The sequence below is a fragment of the Solanum dulcamara genome, chromosome 11 (assembly GCF_947179165.1).
Source record: "Solanum dulcamara chromosome 11, daSolDulc1.2, whole genome shotgun sequence".
Classification (NCBI taxonomy): domain Eukaryota; kingdom Viridiplantae; phylum Streptophyta; class Magnoliopsida; order Solanales; family Solanaceae; genus Solanum; species Solanum dulcamara.
In genome coordinates this window covers 14,516,478-14,536,955 of record NC_077247.1, presented here as the reverse complement: position 1 = coordinate 14,536,955, position 20,478 = coordinate 14,516,478, and the positions used below count along the sequence as shown (strand labels likewise).

General features: G+C 37.2%; 1 long non-coding RNA gene across 2 annotated transcripts in view; it reads right to left on the bottom strand.

Annotated features, from left to right (window-relative positions):
• LOC129875296 (uncharacterized) overlaps window positions 1-20,478 on the bottom strand; it is an 88,358-nt gene extending 67,880 nt beyond the window's left edge. For both annotated transcript variants that reach the window (XR_008763135.1, XR_008763136.1), the window contains exons 1-2: window positions 20,199-20,478; window positions 19,545-19,715 (exon numbers count right to left, since the gene is read on the bottom strand). This is a non-coding gene — a long non-coding RNA (uncharacterized LOC129875296). The remainder of the gene's footprint in view (window positions 1-19,544; window positions 19,716-20,198) is intronic.

Below are 20,478 nucleotides of genomic sequence, written 5' to 3'. Positions count from 1 at the left end.
AATTGTGTACCTCGATCCAATATAATGGAAAAGGGCACATCATGAAGTCTTACCAATTCAAGAACATACAACTTAGCGTAATCTTCTACACCATAGGAAGTCTTAACCGGTAAAAAATGAGCCAACTTGGACATACGATCTACAACAACCCAAATGGAATCATGTTGCTTCTTAGTACGAGGCAAGCCCATTACAAAGTCCATATGCACATCTTGCCACTTCCAAGTAGGAATTTCAATGTCTTGTGCTATACCTCTCGGCCTCTAAAGCTCAAATTTAACTTATTGACAATTCGGACACTTAGCTACAAACTCCGCTATGTCCTTCTTCATACCATTCGACCAATACACTTCTCTCAAGTCACGATACATCTTGGTGGAACTAGGATGGATCAAATATTGGGAACTATGGTCCTCATTCAATATCAACTCTCTCAACCCATCAACATTGGGTACATACAAACGACCTTGGTAATGTAGCACACCATCTCCCCCTTGGGAGAAAAGCTCAATGTCTTTTTCAGCAACCGACTTCTTTAACTCAACCAACGTTGGATCTTGATCTTGCTTGGCTTTAACCTCTGCTACAAGAGACGATACTGTACCATTATGCACAAAAACACCTCCACCATCAGAGTCAACCAACCACACACCTAAACGTGCCAATCTATGAGCATCCTTGATCAATTCTTTCTTATCTTTTTTAACATGGGCCACACTACTCATGGACAATCTACTTAGTGCATCGGCAACCATATTTGCCTTGACCAGATGATACAACACATTCATGTTATAATCTTTCAACAATTCAAGACATATCCTTTATCGAAGGTTCAAGTCTTTTTTCTCAAATATATATTGTAAACTCTTACGGTCGGTGAACACATCCACATGGACAGAATAAAGATAGTGTCTCCAAATTTTAAAAGCAAACACAACCACCGCTAGCTCAAGATCATGGGTTGGATAATTCCATTCATGTACCTTAAGTTGCCTAGAAGCATACGCTATTACCTTACCATATAGCATAAATATACAATCAATACCAACCCTTGAAGCATCACAATATACCATGAAGCCATATACCCTTCTGGAAAGGTCAAGATAGGAGAGGTAGTGAGACGATCTTTCAACTCTTGAAAAATCTTTTCATACGCTTTCGACCATCGAAATTTCACCTTCTTTTGAGTCAACTTGGTCAAAGGTGATGAGATCAATGAAAACCCTTCCATAAATCTCCTATAGCATCCGGCTAGGCTCAAGAAACTCCTAATATTCAAAGGAAATAATGGTCTAGGCCAATTCTTAATTGCCTAGATTTTCTTAGGATCAACCATAATCCCTTCACCGAACACAATGTGACCAAGTAAAGCCACATCCCTTAACAAAAACTCGCATTTTTCAAACTTCACAAATAGTTTCTTGTCTCTTAGACTTTGCAACATAATCCTCAAGTGATTAGAATGCTCCTCTTCACTCCGAGAGTGAACCAAAATATCGTCAATGAATGCAGTCACAAATATATCAAAATATTGCTTGAACACCCTATTCACTAAGTCAATGAAAGCCGCGAGAGATTTGGTAAAACCAAATGACATGACTAAAAACTCAAAATTGCCATACCTCATTTGAAATGCCATTTTGGGAATGTCACACTCCCTCACCCTTAATTGGTAATAGCCGGAATGAAGGTATATTTTGGAGAAGTAACTCGCCCCTTCCAATTGATCAAAATAAGTCATCTATCCTCGAAATTGGATACTTATTCTTGATGGTTACCTTATTCAATTACCGGTAGTCAATACACATACGCAATGAACCATCCTTCTTTCTAAAAAAAAATACAGGGGAACTCCGTGGGGATATACTTGGCCTAATAAAACCCTTGTCTAACAAGTCTCTCAATTGATCCTTCAACTCCTTTAACTCTACCGAAGCCATCTTGTTAGGAGGAATAGCAATAGGTTGGGTATCCGAATGAAGGTCTATACATAAATTTATTTTCCTTCCGGGAGGAGCAAAAGGTAAATCATTGGGAAACATAACTGGAAAATCATTTACAATAGGGACTGACCCGAAGATAGGGGCTTCGAAATTTTCATTCCTAACCCTGACAAGATGGTAAATACAACCCTTGGAAATCATCTTCCGAGATTTAAGGCACAAATTGAAATGGCCTTTAAACTTGGAGTTACTACCCTTCCATTCTAGGACCGACTCATTTAGGAACTAGAACTAAACTACTCGGTCTCTATAATCAATAGAAGCATAACATGCATATAGCCAATCCACACCAAGGATAACATCAAAATCGGTCATCTCAAGCTTAACTATATCACATAAAGTAACTTTATGGAAACCCGTAATCAGACATCTTTTATACACTCTTTTAGCCACAGCCGACTACCCTTCAGAGTATAAATAGAGAAAGGCTCTAACAATATCTCGAGACTAACATAAAATCTCATGGCCACATAAGCGGAAACAAATCACAAGTTTGCACTCTGATCAAGCAAAGCATAAACATTATAGTGAAAGACCTGTACCACACCACTGACAACATCGGGAGTCTCCTCCACCTCTTGTCTACTGTGAAGAGCGTAAACCTTATTATTGCATTGACTACCCTTTGGTTTTACTTGGCCATCTTGAGTAACTTGGCCTTGAGGATGAGCATCTTTGATATTTATTTCCTTATCATGACGACCCAGCTTACCACACCGGTAGCACATATTCAATCTGGTTAAACATTCACCCTTGTAGTTTCTACCACACTTCTTGCATACGGGAGTAGCTTGGCCAATAGGAGAACCTCCTTGAGGCTTAGGGTTGGGCACCCTATCTTTGTTAAATCTTGGAGTAGTGGAATTATAAGACCTTTGGCCAGAGTACTTTTGGCAAAAATAAATACGCCCACCCTTCTAGACTTGGCATGGGAGAAGTCACTATCTATCTCCTAAATCAATATAATTATTTTTCCCTCCGTCGCTACCATATTCGACACCCCAAAAATAAACCTTCTCATACGAGCTCTTGAGTCAGCATCCATGAATAGAGCATACTTTGACAATTGAGCAAACTTGAGGGCATACTCTCTCACCCTCATGCCATCTTTCTTAATGTTTATAAAATCTTGCACTTTAGCCTCCCTCAACTCTAATGGGAAAAAGTGATCAAGAAACACTCCCTTGAACTTATCCCAAGTCACGGAACCCTCTTCTCTAGGCCTCTGACTTTTACATTAATCAAACCAAATTTGAGCAACACCCCTTAATTGATACGTAGACAACTTCGCCCTCTCAACCGGGATAATCTCCATGATCTCAACAATTTTATGGATGCTATCAACAAAATCTTATGGATCCTCATCAACTTTAGAACCCCAAAACTCTAGAGGATTGATTCAGATGAAATCACAAACTCTTTTCACTATCGTACCCACATTTGGGTTCACGATACTACTACTTCACGGTTTATTTGAGTTGTAATGGCTTGAGAAAGCACTCGAAACGCCCCTCAGAACTCGGCATTGGAAACTTGATCATTCATAGGGTCATTTAGGTTTCTCATCTTCAACCACGTTCCTTGTAATGGGGTATCTTTGTGGAGGCATATTCTAAAAATTGCAAAGAACAAGTATTAGAGGAAAAAGACTTAACCAATCTACCACACGACATAGATCATGAAAGAAGTGATTCACACCAATGAATAAGACTCTACTTAATGAGGCATGTTAGACTCCCTAGAACTTTTCTAAATCTTGTGCTCTGATACCAAGTTTGTCATAACTAGTACTAAGTCCAAGCCGCGACACAACGATCAGGATGCAAGGGACCCCAACTACAAACCATATTATCATACATTGCATACATAAGGTAAAGAAAATGATAAATACAAACAGAAGTAATAATCTTAAAGGGTATGGGACTAAGGGATAAAATCAACCAATCAATGTTCGCATGGACTATATCATATTATCGTCTAAATATGCCTCTAGTTTAACCTTTAACAAGGTTTAGAAAAAGCTCTTAGCTCACCCTAACAATAGAAAAAATCAAAATAATAGTAACGTGAATAAAAGTCATGTCCTCGATAGAATTAGGACTCACAAAATTCTTAAGAAATCTAGAGCAATCACTAGCCATGAATTAGATGATCACGAGTGTCATCCATCCATACATTATGAGACAATTTAGGCAAAGTATGCATTAGTACATTTGAAAGTACTAAGTATTTAAGGTATGCATGAGAAAGTAAAAAAACGTAATCAATAAGCCATAAGATGCATGACCCATTTATAACAAATATGAGTAAAGCTTAAAAGCAATTTAAAACATAAGAAACTATTGGTCAATGCATATCATAAAACTTCATCGTAAACTCATAACTTCACATCTCATAACTTAACTTGAGCTTGTGTGGGATAGGACCATTAACCAACAACTAAGACCATGCGAGTTATTACAAGGAATTTAATGACTCTTGGATCTAGACGGGCCGATGACTCCTATAGCAAAATAGGGGAGGCTACCTTGCCAGGGCATACTCCAAAAGTAACTATTCAACTGGGCTATATGAATCCACTAGCTAGGCTATGAAGGCAACCTATGTCGGCAATGTAGTATGGGACTTTATGTTACTACTAGGATTCCCTTAGGTAACTATCTGCATTACCGGATCGAACCCCACCTAGAATTCCTCATATTTAGTCAATATCCCAACTGTAACTCATAAAAACATGATTACAACATAATAGAGAAATATAGTAACTGCCAATCAATCCATCTTTAAAACATAGTGTTATACCCCGTACTTTCGCACCTTGGGACATTGTCTTATGTCTCTTGAAAGGTGCCACATGATCTAGATTATCTACGACGCTATCAAATAACTCTAAGGAAAGGAGAATAAGATACACCATAGGAGGGAAGGTTGGAAATAGGTCTAGAGGGGATTGGAAGGAGTTGGAGGCCGAATAATGAGTCGTGGTACTTGACTTACTTTCATAAGCTACCAACTTGGACGTCTTACATAACTAAGATACTTGAGTATACATCGAGATTAAGTAGCAAGTAATACATAAGATCTTCAAGTGAGATGATATTAAGAACCCACAGAAGAGAAATAATGAGATGACGCACCTACTTGAAGCAAGTAGGTGACTCACCTGCTTGGGGTAGACCCCACTGCCATTTGGTAGCATATGGGTGGCTGCATGGCATGAGATGGCACCCTAGAGAGATGCAAGATGTCACCCCTAGGGGGATTCCACGTGTCACCTGCTAAGGAGGTGTATATATGTGTTATATTCTGGAGTATATCTCATTTTCAGCATGTTTTTCTTGGGAAAAAAAGAGAAAAACCATAGAAAGATAGAGAGGGAGCTACGACTTTGGCTAGAGGAAGGTAATTCCTCCCTTTTCAATCCATCAATTAATTATTTAAGGTATCCTACAGTTATGTAATGATGTTTAATAGCGTAAAATGTCTATTTGGGGCAGCTAAAACGTGATACAAACAGTCCACTACGTTTCAGCATGTTAAGAGGACTTCCAAGGCAAACTTTGGCAAGTTTTTGACAAGGTGAGGTATTCCCTTTAGAAGTGGAGTTAATAATGTTGTTATGGAGTGTATTACATGTCTTGAAAGAAGCTGTAAATAAGATAATTGCATAAGTATGCTTGGCGTTAGAAACAAACTAAATTGAAGTCGTTCTAGCCGAGTTAGAGTTGTTAAGGTTGTATAGTATCGTTGCGATTGTGGCATTGTATTTGGAGATTATTTTATGCCATGTTGCAGGGATGAAACGTGGGTTAAAATAGGTGTGGGTGCTTCTTCTTGCAGCCACCTAACCCTCTGTTCTGCTTGGTTAGAGATTTTACGGATTAACGATTGAAAACCTTATTTTGGTATCTCGTGATTTTGGGCGAATTGCTTGGAGTTTGTATTGTGTAATATTGAAGTAAATTAATTGGATATATGCTGCTGATGGTTTTTTTAGTTGTATTCTAAGGTTTGGGGGTTAAATTGGAAGTTCGGATAGGGTAAGTTATAGAGGAGATGCTGCCCGAATTCCGTTAATTTCTAACTAACTAATAGACTAGTTGAGACTCCTCAAAAAAAGAGAACAAGGAATTGGTTCCTATGGGTAGTTGGTGATGTAATTACAAGATGGAAGGTCGAAGGTTATTAACTTTAGTATTACTTTCATGTTAAATAGGTTAAGGAAGTAATGAAGTGAGCTTGTATGCAAGTAGTCCATAACAGGTATGTGAAGCTACCCTTTCTTCTCTTTTGGCATGTCTTAGGTATAAGTGACAAATGATATGCGTATGAATCTTGGGGTAATTCTATTTATGAGCTTTGAACTTGATGCATGACTCATAATTTTGGTTCACTTCTGAATGATAAGGCACTTAAGGTAGTTGAGTTATCACCCTTGAGCCTTCTATATGTGTGAAATAGTAATTAGATGCATAAGAAGCATGAACCATAAATCTTATGCACTTCTTGATTTTAAAGTTCTTAAAGTAGCTGAACTACTACCTTCGAGTCTCCTATTTGATGAATAATAATTAAATGCACAAGCTCCCCTTCCTAAAGGCTCTAAAATGATCAATGTCTCTGATTGCATAAACTATGCCTCTAATTGCATAAGTTGAGTCTCTGACCAAATACGTTGTGTTTCTGATTGCATAAATTGTGTGGCATTATCTTAATGCATGTCTGTGATCTCTGAGGCCCAGCTGTTGTGAGCCTAATGACATCTAAAGGTGTACCTCAGATAATTACTCCCCGGGTCTTCAGGTGATGGTTCACTTGACTGTTTCATTGAGTCTCAAATGATGACTTAGTTGCATATGGTTTCTCACTACTCTACTCATGCACACTGTAACCTATCTTTCTCGAGGTCCCATAAGGAGGCTGGGAACATGGTCGTGCCTAGCTTTACTATTTGTTAACCGAGTCCCAAGCTGGCTATATATATATGTATGAAGTATACGAGGATGAAATGCCATATACAATGAAGTGAAGCATACGATGACGCCATATCTGATAATGTTCATCACCGAATCTCGGGCCGGATATATATATGATGAGATGATAGAAAATATGGATTGGGTCGTACATTCCTTGACATTGTTTTAAAATATGGATTAGGTCATACGTTCCTCGACATTATTTTAAATTATGGATTAGGCTGAATGTTCTTCGGTATATTTTACTATGTGATAATGGCACCGAGTCCCATAGTAGGTTGGGTGAGGTACGATATGTACACTACCCTTTCACGGAGACCCTCACTAAAGGGCCGGATATGATAAATAGGCATACATATAAAAACATAGTGAGGTACTTGTAGTGTATGAAATAATGTTGTATACGATGGAAATATTAAGTCCCACAGCGGGCCAGGGGTGATATGTGAGGATGATATACATGCCCTCTTTTCCTAAGATGCAGGTATATTGAATTATTAACTATCATACTTGTTTCCTACATCCCTATTTTAGTTGTTATCTCAATTATGTTATGTTATGCTTTATATACTCAGTGCATATATCGTGCTGACCCCCATTCTTTAGGGGGCTATGTTTCATGCCCGCAGGTACAACTGTTCATTTTGGAGATCCTCCAGCTTAGGATTTCCACTCAGCTATGTTGGAAGTGCTTCACTATTCTAGGGCCTACCTTTTGATACTGGTCATTCGATGTATATATTCGTTTATTCAGGGGTACAACGGGGGACCTATCCAGCCATATGATATAGTTAATACTCATAGAGGTTTGTAGACATGAGTATGTGGATTGTTTGTGAATTTGTTTAATTGTAAATATTTTTATGTTATGGAAGCCTTGTCGGCTTGCGTACCCTTTCATGATATGATACGAATGAAAGAGGCTGAATGAAAGAGGCTACATGTACATGAAAATGTTGTTACCCACTAGGTTCTTATGTATAGCTCTTATACTTGACAGTTATGTATACGATGGTCCAGGTCAGACCCCAATCGTGGCCTATGGGGTTGGATCATGACACATAGTAGGAACAACTCATCTTAACTTTGTGATTCATAGAAATCCATTACTTCAGTGAGAATTGTCCTTATCACCATCTTGAAACATACTTGCGTGAGAATTGAACTTATCACACTATAATAACATATTTAATCTTACCTTTGATCATTATAATACTTCAACCTTAAAATCATAATGTCAACTTTAAATCATTAAAAAATTTCATTGTAAATTATTTAACTCATGATCGACTCATAAACTCATCTTTAACTCATAATCATTTCTTGAAAATAACTTAAGTATGGGAAGCTACGACTCAACTTAAAATCATACAATTCATATGAGAACATACATACAATGATCATTGATAACATCTAAAAACAGAATTAAATCAGCCCAATGCAAATTATGAAAATAAGGGTTCATAATCAATTATAAATTGAATGAAAACTTTGAGAAACTTTGGGACTTCATGGATGGAAAGGACCCATGAATGAATACCCACATACCATGCTTGAACTCACTAAGAATATAAGAAGAAACTTGAAAAAATCTAGAAACCCTATCTTGAATTTGCAGAGAAACCTTGGGAGACTTTTCTTCTTGCCTTAGTCAAATTTTGGAAAAATAATTGAATAGGAGGGGGATTTGAAGAATTGAATAATTACAGACTTTGAACTTAGACATAAATGTGTCTAGGTTTATTGAATTAAACTTGGAAAAAGACACAATTTCCCTTTATTAAATTTTGAATTTTGACCCTACGAATCACCTTCTACAGGTTGTCGAAGGGTTGATGAGTCATCAAGATGACTTATCTTGCAGGTCTGAGAAAAGTACCCCAAAAATTGAGTCTTTGAAGTTTGGGAACAGGGCGTGTCTACGAACTGTCAATATGGAAATAAGCCATTCTTTGGACTCATCCTGCAGGTATCAAAAACCTACAATTAGAGGTTCTTTGAAGTTTTGTCACTAGTCATTGTTACAACCCGTAACAACTTCTACGACCCATCCTAACATGATGCAGACTTGGCCTTGAGGGATATTTGAACAAGGCCTTTGAGGTTTGGTTTACGAGAGGTTCTGTTATACCCTGTACCTTTACGCTTCGGAACGTCTTCTTAAGCTTCTTGAAAGATGTCCCATGACCCAGATTATCTATAACATGATTAAATAACTCTAAGGAAGGGAGGACGTGACGCCCCTTAAGAGTGCAGGTTGGAAATAGATCTATAAGGATTTGGAACAAATTGGAGGCCAAAATAATAAGTCGTAGGACTCGACTTACTTACGTAAGCTACCAACTTGGACGACTTATATAACTAAGCCACTGGAGTACATGTTGAGCTTACGTAGCAAGGATTACATGGGCTCCTAAAGTAAGACGAGATTACAAACCAACGGGAGAGGCGGAAGGAGGCGTAGCACCTACTCGGAAGCAAGCAGGTGATGCACCTACTTTAACTAAGTAGGTGATGCACCTACTTTGACTAAGTAGGTGATGCACCTACTTGTAACAAGTAGGTGACACACCTACTTGAGGTGGCTCCCATACCACCACATGGCAGCCTTGGAGGCTAGGTATGGATTCGTGGCCCAATAAGGGCTTGACACGTGTCACCCTTAGGGGCTGACACGTGGCACTTCCTAAGGAACAATATATATGTATGCTAATGACCTTAAGTCATTATTTATCCAAAATCAACCAAATTATAGAGAGAAACGTGAGAGAAAGAGAGCTCACAACAGCATCCACAAATTGGAGGAAATTAAGGTAAGTTCTTCACTTTTCTTCTGTGAATTAATTATCTACGGTGTTCCTCAATTACGTGGAGGTGTATATATGTATATTACGATGCCTACAGAACCATATTTTCAGATCTTCACTTGTAAGACTAAGAGAAACTTAAATAGAAAACGCTAGGGAACAGACCCATTTTTGGAGGGGACAGTTGTTAGTAATATTGGTATAACTTCTTATGTATAGATTAGTTTCGGGTGATTCAATCTGTTTTGGAAAGTTATTTCATAGTTCTATAACTTTTATGTAGACTTTCAAATCCAGTTTTGCTTTTATATTCACGAAAAAGGGTGATGAAGTGTAGAGGAGGTACTGCCCAGGTTTTGGTTTTGGAAATCTTACACGGATTGCTGTTGTTATTTTGGGCATATCATTTTGTAAAAAATTGCTGTAGGGTTAATTTGAAATTGTATGCGACCCTAAGACACACATATATAACTTTCATTGAGGACACAAATCTTGTTTTCTTCAATTACCCCTTCGAAACTAAGCGACAATACAAGACAGTAGGCTGTCCAGAATTCACGTTTTGATAGGTTTGGCGAGTTTTGGCCAATTTTGGGAAAGGTAAGGTTTTTCCTTTCAATTTAAAGTTTATGGTGTTTTTATATGGTGTATTACACACCTTTTATGCTGCTGGAAGTTTAAGAATGTCATAGAAATGCTCGACGTTCGAAATAAACTAAATTGGAATCGCTATAGTTAAATTGTCGTCAAAGGATAGTGTTGTTCGTGTGAGGTGCTGTTGCAGGGGTGTGATGTGTTGTTGCAGGGCCTAAATATGTTCTAATGTGGGTTAGGGTTCTGCTGGTTGAATCCACACGACCCCTCATTGTGTATAATGAAAGGCATTACAAAATAAAGGCTAGATGCCCTATTGTGCTACCGTATTTTTGAATAAGTTGTTTGGAGTTTATGTTGTATATTGTTGGTGTAAATTGCTGCAGGTTGTTGTTTTTGGTTGTCTATAGGTCTTAGGGACCTAATTGGAAATTTGGACAGGGCAAGTTATAGAGGAGATGCTTCCCAAATTCCGTTAACTTCTTAATTAATTAATAAACTAGTCGAGACTAGTCGAGAAAGGAGAATAAGGAGTTGGTTCCTATGGGTGCTTGGTTGTGGATTTAGAAGCTGGAAAGTTGAAGGTTACTAATATTAGTATTACCTTCGTGTTAAATAGGTTCAGAGGACGACAAGACAAGTCGGGCTAAAAGCAGTCGACCAGAGGTATGTAAAGTTATTACTTCTTTTGGCATGTTTTGGTATAAGTATGTAAAGCCTATCTGTTCTTTCTTTTGGGCATGTCTTATATCTAATTGACAAGTGATATTTGTATGAAGCTTGGGGTAACTCTATTCATGGGCTCTGAACATGGTTCATGATTCATAATTCGTGTTCACAGTTGAATGTTAAGACTCTTAAAGTAGTTAAGCTTCCATTCCTCAAGTATTCTATATACTGAGAAGTAGTGTATGTAAAGTTATTCTTCCTCTCCTTTGGCACGACTTAGATGTAAGTATTGTGTATATGAAGTTTGAATTTATTCCACTCTTAAAATTCTGAGGGTGAGTTAAGACTCTTGTTCACTTCCTACTGATTAGAACTCCTGTAACAAGTTGAGTCATTACTTTTCAAGTCTTTCATGTGATAGGAAGTGGTGCATGTAAAACTTGTGTTTTCCTGCTTCGAGAAAGACTAGACTAAAGGTTCCATAGAACATGGATTTGGATATAGCCCCATTTATAGATTCTGGATGTAACTCATGACCTGTACCCACTTTTGAATGATAAGGGCCTTGAAGTAGTTGAACTACGACCCTTGAGCCTTCTATAGGCTGAATAGTGATTGGATGTGTAAGGTCCTAAACCTGGGGGTTCCTGGGCATACTTTACGAAAATGGTTGAGGGATATTTGATATGCTACTAATTCCTACATGTACGTATATACATATTACATTATATATGGATCGGGGCCGTCGTACCTCGACATTATTATGCATTATACAGATCGGGACGTCGTACCTCGACATTATTATGCATTATACGGATCGGGCCGTCGTACCTTGGCATTATTATGCATTATACGGATCGGGCCATCATACCTCGGCTTATTATGGATTATATGGATTGGGTTGTCATACCTCGGCATTATTATGCATTATATGGATCAGGCTGTCATTCCTCGGCATTATGATATGATACATGGATCGGGACGTCGTTCCTCGGCATGTACTTTCTATATATAGGGATCGGGCTGTATGTCTCACAGTATTAATGGAATATATATACCTATCATGATAGATGATGTGTTTGTAAAACCGAGTCCCCGAGCGAGCCGGATACAGTATGTGATAGTGGTATACATGACTTTATTTTGTGAGGTGCAGGTACAGTACCCTATTAAATGTTATACTTGGTTTCCTGCATCTTTGGTTTAGTTTTTATCTCAGTTATGTTGTGCTTATATACTTAGTACACATATCGTACTGACCCCCCTCTTCTTGGGGGGCTGCGTTCATGCCCGCAGGTACAGACGCGCGCTTTGAGGATCCACCAGCCTAGGGTTCCACCTAGCAAGTTCGAGAAAAGATCCATTATGTCGGAGCCTAGCTTTTGGGTACTAAACCTCTGCTGTATGTTTTCGTTCATTCAGGGGTACGGCGGGGGCCCTGTCCCACCATATGTTGTCATTCCTATTCTTAGAGGTCTGTAGACATATGTGTGTGGGTTGTTTAGGAGTTTATTTCGGTTATGCCTATGCGATATGTTATAAAAGCTATTATATGGTGGCAGCCTTATCGGCTGGCTTTTCTTTTCATGACATGATGCAAATGAAAGATGCCACACGTGTATGAATATTTTATCACCGACTGGGTTTATGTGTTTGGTTCCTATATCTAGGAGGCTATATGAACATGAAAAAGTTTTAATCCATTGAGGTTTTTGTGAGCAGTAGCACATTATACATAGTCCAATTTGACTGTAGTCGACAGTTACGTAAATGGGGGTCAGGTCGGACCCCAGTCGCGGTCCATGGGTCGTAACAGGTTCCTACGACCCATCAACATGAAGAAGACTCATCCTCTTGAGTCGTAGAACCTCTTTTGAGGGAAACATCTCATTTTCTTGAGGGGTCACTCTACGACTTAACTTTATGAGCCATAGAGTGACTCATACACATGGTTTAGTTCAACATTTTGAGAGTTTTCTCCTAGGTTTCAACTTTCTGACTTCCGGGGTCTTACAAAAATAACAAAAGTACAAGGAGGGGGACATAAAGTCTTACCTCTGATCCTAGGGTGTTGCACAATTTGATTAGCCTACTAAGCTTGGTTAACTTATCCCAAATTCTAGAAAGGAAACCTAAATACTAAATACCTAAAAAGAGAGGACTCCTCTCTAATACAAAGTATCTAGGAAATGCATAAACGAGGGAGTCTCTCCCTTTACTAGATAAGAAGGAGAATTCTAAACTAAGTCATATTCAATAAATCTATAACTTAATTAAAGAAATAGTCATGTTGAAAAGGATGGACGCAACCAAAATTTGTATAGAGACTTCAATACCAGTGATCCCAACTTCCCTAAAAACTCAAGGTGTTTATTTGATTTTCTTCAATTTCTTCCTTCTAAAATTAACCATGCCCACCTTATCCATGATGAAATTTCATCTAGTCTCCCTTTATAGTTGCTGTTGAGTATAATATTATTGGGGTATGTCAAAATGGTGGCTTTATTTCGATGGAGCATCTGCTGTAAAATTGGCCTCTCTATAGGTGTGATTGCATCTCAAGAATTCTAATTGGCCTATAGTATTTTGAAGCTCTACTATGTGTGTATGTATCCACCATGGGCGATTAATATTGTGATTGATCCATTTCATGAGTAGTTCTAACTCAACTTCTAAAATAATTTTATGGTAACCATCGTGAAGACACCAGTTAACACCAAAGTGAGCTGCAGTAACTTCAACCTGATTGTTTGTTCCTTGACCAAGATGTATAACAAATGAGTAGATCATTTCCCTATTTAGGTACCTCAAAATTCCACCACCCCCTATTCTTCCTGGATTTTGAAATGCACTCCCATCAGTATTCAGTTTCTATATGGTGTTTGGAGGTTTATTCCTAGTGACTTTGATAAATCTCAACTCATGTTTGCATCCTTCAATCATAAGGACCAATTCCCTCTAGTTATACGGACAATGGAAAAATAGTATTAGGAGGAGATAAATGTCCTTGACAAACTGAAAAATCACCATGGAAATGTTGGACTTTTTTTCTTCATACTTTGTTGAACATCTATGCTTCCATAAATTCCAACAAATGAAAATAGGTGTGGTCTGAAAAATAATCTTATGCACTTCATTTTTGTATTCCATACCCCACCATTGTAACAATAAATTACTCAGAGGGATATGAGAGTGACTGATACCCATGATCGTTGAAAACTTCTTCCAGATAGGATTTGTAAAATTCCCACTTAGAAATATATGTTCTATTATGTCCAAACCTGATCTAATGCAACAGGACCACTCAGCTAGTTCAGCACCAAACCTTGTAATCCTCTCATTAGTAGGTAATTTCCTTGTGATTGCTCTCCATAACAAAAATAACTCCTTAAAAGGGACACTTTTGTTCTAGATATGAGTATTGATTATGGTCTTAGGTTGTTTCTGTCTGATCTCTTCCTACTTTGAAGAGAAAGTAAATTTTCCACTGTCATTTAGGTTCCCAATAGCATCATCAGATACACCCTCTTGGTAATGAAACTGATAGTTCAAAATTCGTGGAACTAACAGTGGAGGTGCATGAAATTTCACCAATGCTTTAGCCCAATGCCCATTTTTAGGAAATTGAGAGACCTTATTGTTATCATATCTATGATTGTAGGCATTGTGACTGATCGAAGGACCAGATTTGAGCTTTCATTGGATGGAATTTTCAGCAACCTTCTTTTTTCTCATCATATGTTTCCAAGCACAGATTTTCCTGTGTGCCACTTCTTTGCACAAGATTGACTCGTTGACAGTATTTTACTTTAAGGAATTTCCCCCACAGTAAGTGTTTTGTTTTTAAAGTCCACCATTATTTATATTGGAGGGTTGTGGAGATGTCACTAAGTTGTAACACTCCAACTCTTCCTTTGGTACATGGAAAGCTTAAAGTCTCCTAAGAGGCCCAATGATATTTCTTTCTTTCCTTATCCAAACCCTAAAAGAAATATGCATTCAGATTTTTAATGTATTTCAAACCAGTCTTGGGAGAAGATATGGCTGATAAGATGTGAATAGGAAGTGATTGGAGCACATGTTTCACAAGTGTAGCCCTTCCCCCATAGCTAAGTATTCTAGACTTCCATCTCCTGATTTTCTTCAGCACTTTTGTTACCATGGTAGAGTAGTAAATAATTCTTTGACCCCAAATATAGAGTTGACACCCAAGATAGGTAATAAGACTCACCTCTTGATTAAAACCAGTGACCTCAATAATAGTATCAATAACCTGCTGAGGTATTTTATCAAGGATCATAAAATGACTTTTATCTATGTTAATCAACTGATCAGACACTTGTTCATAGGTAGATAAAGTCTTCACGATCAACTAAAAGGAGCTTCTATTTCCAAAAGTGAATATAATGACATAACTTGCAAAACATAAATAATTAATTTAAGGGCCCCTGATAGCCATTTAAAATCCCTGATATATTTGGTGTTGATGAAACTGATTCAATAATCTGGAAAGATCTTCTACACCAATGATAAACAATGCTGGGGACATAGGTCCCTTTGCATAAGTCCTCTAGATGATTGGAAGAAACCATGCCTCACACTATTGATAATAATGGAATACCAATTATTGCTCACTATTCTCCAAACCATATCAATAAACACATCACCAAAGCCCATCCTTCTCATAACAAGACAAGTGAAGACCATGACACTCTATCGTATGCCTTTTTCATGTCTAGTTTAATAAAAATATTATTCCCTTCCTTAGGCTTCTTAATCCCATGAGTAATCTCCTGTGCAAGCATGATATTTTCAGTTATACTCCTATATTTTACAAAGCCTGATTGGTTTTCAGATATAAGGGTAGGTTGTATGGAAGAAAGTCTGAGACATGAGAGTTTTGAGATAATTTGGTTGGTGAAGTTACTGAGACTTATACGTCTATATATTCAGAGAAATTATTAGGATGGTCCATTTTTGGGAGTAGGACCAAACAGTCATGGGAAAAGTATTTGGGTATTATGTGACCATAGAAGAAGGATTGAACCACTCCAAGGAAGTCTATCATGATGATATCCCAAAAGTATTGAAAGAATTTTCCATTCACACCATCAGAACCAGCTGCAAAATTGGGGTTCATTGAAAATACAACGTGCTTCAACTCTTCCATAGTAGGCATGTTCTGTAAAATCTAATTTTGTTCTGGAGTAACCAGTCTATGAATACAGTTAAGAGATTCTTCATTAATTCTTTGCTCATGACCATTAAAGATATTTTTAAAGTGTTCACATACATCCATAACAATGTTCTCATCACCTTGAATCCATTCATCATCACCAATACAAATCTTGTGAATAAGCAATCTTCTTCTTCTTCCCCTTATAAAGGCATGAAAATATCTGCAATTATTGTCTTCTTCCTTGAACTATTGTAGATGTGTTTTTTGTTTAAGAATAGAATCCTCAAGTTTCAAGTATCTTATATATTCAACATTAATTCAATATAACTAAGCTCTATTCTCTTCAGCATTATTGTTTATGATCATTTCTTTAGGATTTCTGACTTTCTCCTCAAAATCCTTTACCTTAGAAAAAATGTCTCCATAGTCATTTCTTGACAAGTTGCTAAATGTAGAACCAAACCTTTTTAATTTCATATGAAACACACACATAGAACTGCCTGTGATGTCTCTATTCCATTATGTTCGTACAGTATTCATAAAGCTCTAATTCTCCACCCAAAAGTGCAAAAATTAAAGTACTTAATAGTGTTTTCCTGTCTCACACTCATGTACATTAATAAAGGACAATGAGCAGATCTTACAGAAGGAAGATGTGAAATAGTGGTTTGAGGCATGACTTCTAACCAGTTGTCAATGACCATAGCTTTGTCCAATATTTTCCATAATCCTATTTTTCCCAGATCTTTGATTAGACCATGTGAAACTTTGGCCATTATAGCGTAAATCCATTAGTCTACATAATTCTATGACATTAATGAAATCAAAACTCTTATTCATATTGTACATCTGTCTTCCCAATTTTTCTTCAACTGATGTGTTAATATTAATGTCCCCAATCGTACACCAAGGGTTATTGTGATTGGAGAAGTTCAGGAGTTTATCCCAACGAAGTCTTCTAAGATAGTCCCTACATTTCCCATACACAACAGTGAGGATGAATTTGTCAGTATGCTCTACATGTTTAAGCTCACAAGTGATCTGTTGTTCATCTTTATCCATAACATTGCTGTCCAAATCATTGGCCCAAAAGATCAAGATCTTACTATTGGGGTTGCAAGTAGCACGATCCATATTGAGAGTTGTCTAACAATGGTTCAAGAATAGAAATAAGGGAAATATTATGAATTTTCTTGAGTTGCTAGAGTCTTTCAAGAGCTCCATGGGCGTTGATACTCCTGACATTCCAACATATGGTACTAGTCATTAGAAACATCTAATTCTTAACCTAGTCTTTGATCTACTAGAGGTAGCAGATATACTTGCTCTGGCTTACTTACTGTCATGTTTCTGATTTTTTTCTTCCCCTTGGTGACAGTCCTTGAGTATTGGTGATCTCACTAATTTTATGTTGATCTCATTGTTATCTGTGGAGCTAAAAGCTTCAATCAAATGTTTCCTAGTCTCCTCATCTTCTTCCTCCTCTTTATTAATAGACTGGCAATCCCGATCAAGTTCATCTTCTGAATGAATTACCCCATACTCATCTGGAGGGGCTCTATTTTTAGTATTAAGAATAGACATCTCAATACAGCCACCTATTTGTTATTGGTGAACTTGAAAATGACCAAATTTATCATATTATTGGTTTATTTATTGTTGTTGTCTCCTCTTAATAGCATCTCTTTTTTGATTATTTTTTCCTAATATTTTTTATTAAGAGTTTTAACTTGACTATCCCCATTTCATTTCCCTTTTGTAGTATTCTTGATCCTCTGATAGTATCCGCTCTAATTAGGAGTTACATTATTATTATCATGATCTTGTTAAATAGACACATCCACAACCTGAGATGACCCCAAATTTTCTACATTGTGATCATAGTCCATATTTGCAAATACTATTTCTATATCTTTTTTCCAGATTGTGGGTATCAGCTGTATTTTGATTGTTGTATCTTGTAGAGTTAACTATGTAAGTGGTTGCAGGGGCTCAATGGTCTTTCCTAGGGTCAGTTTAGTCATTATGTATATCATGAGGCATATCCCACCCTTTGGATCTCCATCCTGCAGGTTGATATGGTTCTCCACTTTCATTCCTTCCAAACCTCCCTCAAATTTTTTAACAGCCAACCCAACCTTATAATATAGGGAATGGGGGTTTGGGAGCATTGATTCAATACTTGAAATCCTTTTAGGCATGTATATATTTCTTGTACTATTATCCATATTATTGGGGATAGGGGATTGTGGGAGAGATAATTCAATACCGGAGCTTTTGTTGGTGGCTTTTTCATGGATTGTTTGTACCTTTACCAGAGATGTTGTTTCCTTGTTGATGATTTCTTTATTCTGCTAATCAGTTGGTTGATCTAGTTTCATAAGATCAACATAATTCTTGACCTTGTAATTGTTGCTATTTTAAGAAGTCATATCCATATGCATGGATTTGTGATCTTGTTTGTTTTTCTCTACCTATTTCTATAGTGAGCTTTGTCTAGAGCTCTTGTTGTCTTGGCTTGATCCTTGTCCCTTCTATTGAGATTGTGTTAGGACCTTAAAGTGTTCCTTTTCTGATAAAGAACATATACAGATGATCTATGAAGGTGTGTGTCAAGTAAGGACATTAGGACATGTAGCAAATAAGTCATTAAGGTGTATAACAAGTAAGAAAATGATTCTACTTAGCGCATGGTTCATTCAAAACACATTTGGACATTTTCAATGGGGCATACATGCATTTCAAATGGAAATGTGTAACACCTCAAATGGAGAGGTAAGGACTATATAAGATTATACGACAAAACTTAGTAGATGAAGTCAAATGAAAGGGTACATAAATATGTGAACTACTGAAGCAATTAAGTAGACACAAATTAGGGACAATGTTTTCCAAATAAGGACATAGAAATTGTATAACGGAGATATTAAGGTTTTTGTAAGGTAGCATTATAGACTATCACAATGGGAGTGATATCTAATGAAAAGGGCGTGTGAACATTTGAGCAAATGAAGTATATGACAAATAGACAATTGAAGCAAATTGGTAGTACATGGATAGAATCTGTATCCAACATATAAACACTCTTAACATGTGTAATCTAGGATCTTATTGAATCACATAAGAGATACATGTGACAAGGGTTCATTCCTTAACCACGAAAGAGATCTTAGTCTTACATACCTTATCTCCTGACTAATAATATGTAGTACCATGATTCGGTCTTTCCTTTAAGGTGTTAATCTACAATAACATCAAGTAATACATAATAGTACAATAACTAGCTTACTAACAAGCTTGGATCACGTCAACTTACCAGAATAGTAGCCGGGCAGCAAACTCATAACCCCAATATTAAAGGGTGACCTTTTCATACATTCCCTTCTCGCCATGTGTACATAACATATGACCTTCTCATGAGGTCTCCTATCAATCATCGGTCTTTACAACAACCAAAAAGGAGATAGATACATAACGAGCAGCAAGCCTGCACAACCCTCAAGTTAAATGATGTATCACTACACCCTTCATTTCTACCTTAAAAACACTTCACACAAATTTCTATTGAGGTCATCCAACACTATAAATGATAATATACATGATACAAATAGATTATATCACAATAGGGTCAATAGATTAGTATGACATTATGTCAAACACCTAGTGGGCATAAAGCTCCACAATTATCAAAAATAGTCTTTCAACACCCAACTGTCCTATACTTATAAACAATACTTTTACCAGCATATATAGGTATAAAATAATGTCCTTTAACACCAATGACTCCAACCATGCACCCAACATTGCTCCAAACTTCACCATATGTTGACAGCCCCAAACCTTTTTATAATAATCGATAAAACTTAGACTCATGACTTTCAATCATTGTACCATGAGTCCTACCCATTAAACATACTTTGAACACCCTTATGATCTCATATACCATAATAGGAGGAGAAAGAATTATTACCTTAATTAGAGAGAAATTTTCAGCCCCCTTTTCTTCAATTTCCAAGAAGAGAACTTGTCTCTAACATCCAAGAATAGGATTGTCCTTAAATTTTTCACTCTTCAAATAAAGATAAAATCACTTACGATCTAGGAGAGAATATGGAATTACATTGGCTGCAAAGCTCTCAATTTCTCCTCTTTAATCTCTTTGTAGTAAACCTTCAGATTTCTTAAAACTAAGGGGAGAGAGTGAGAGACGTTCTTGGCTAGTATTAGTTTGGTAGAGACAATTTGCTTTA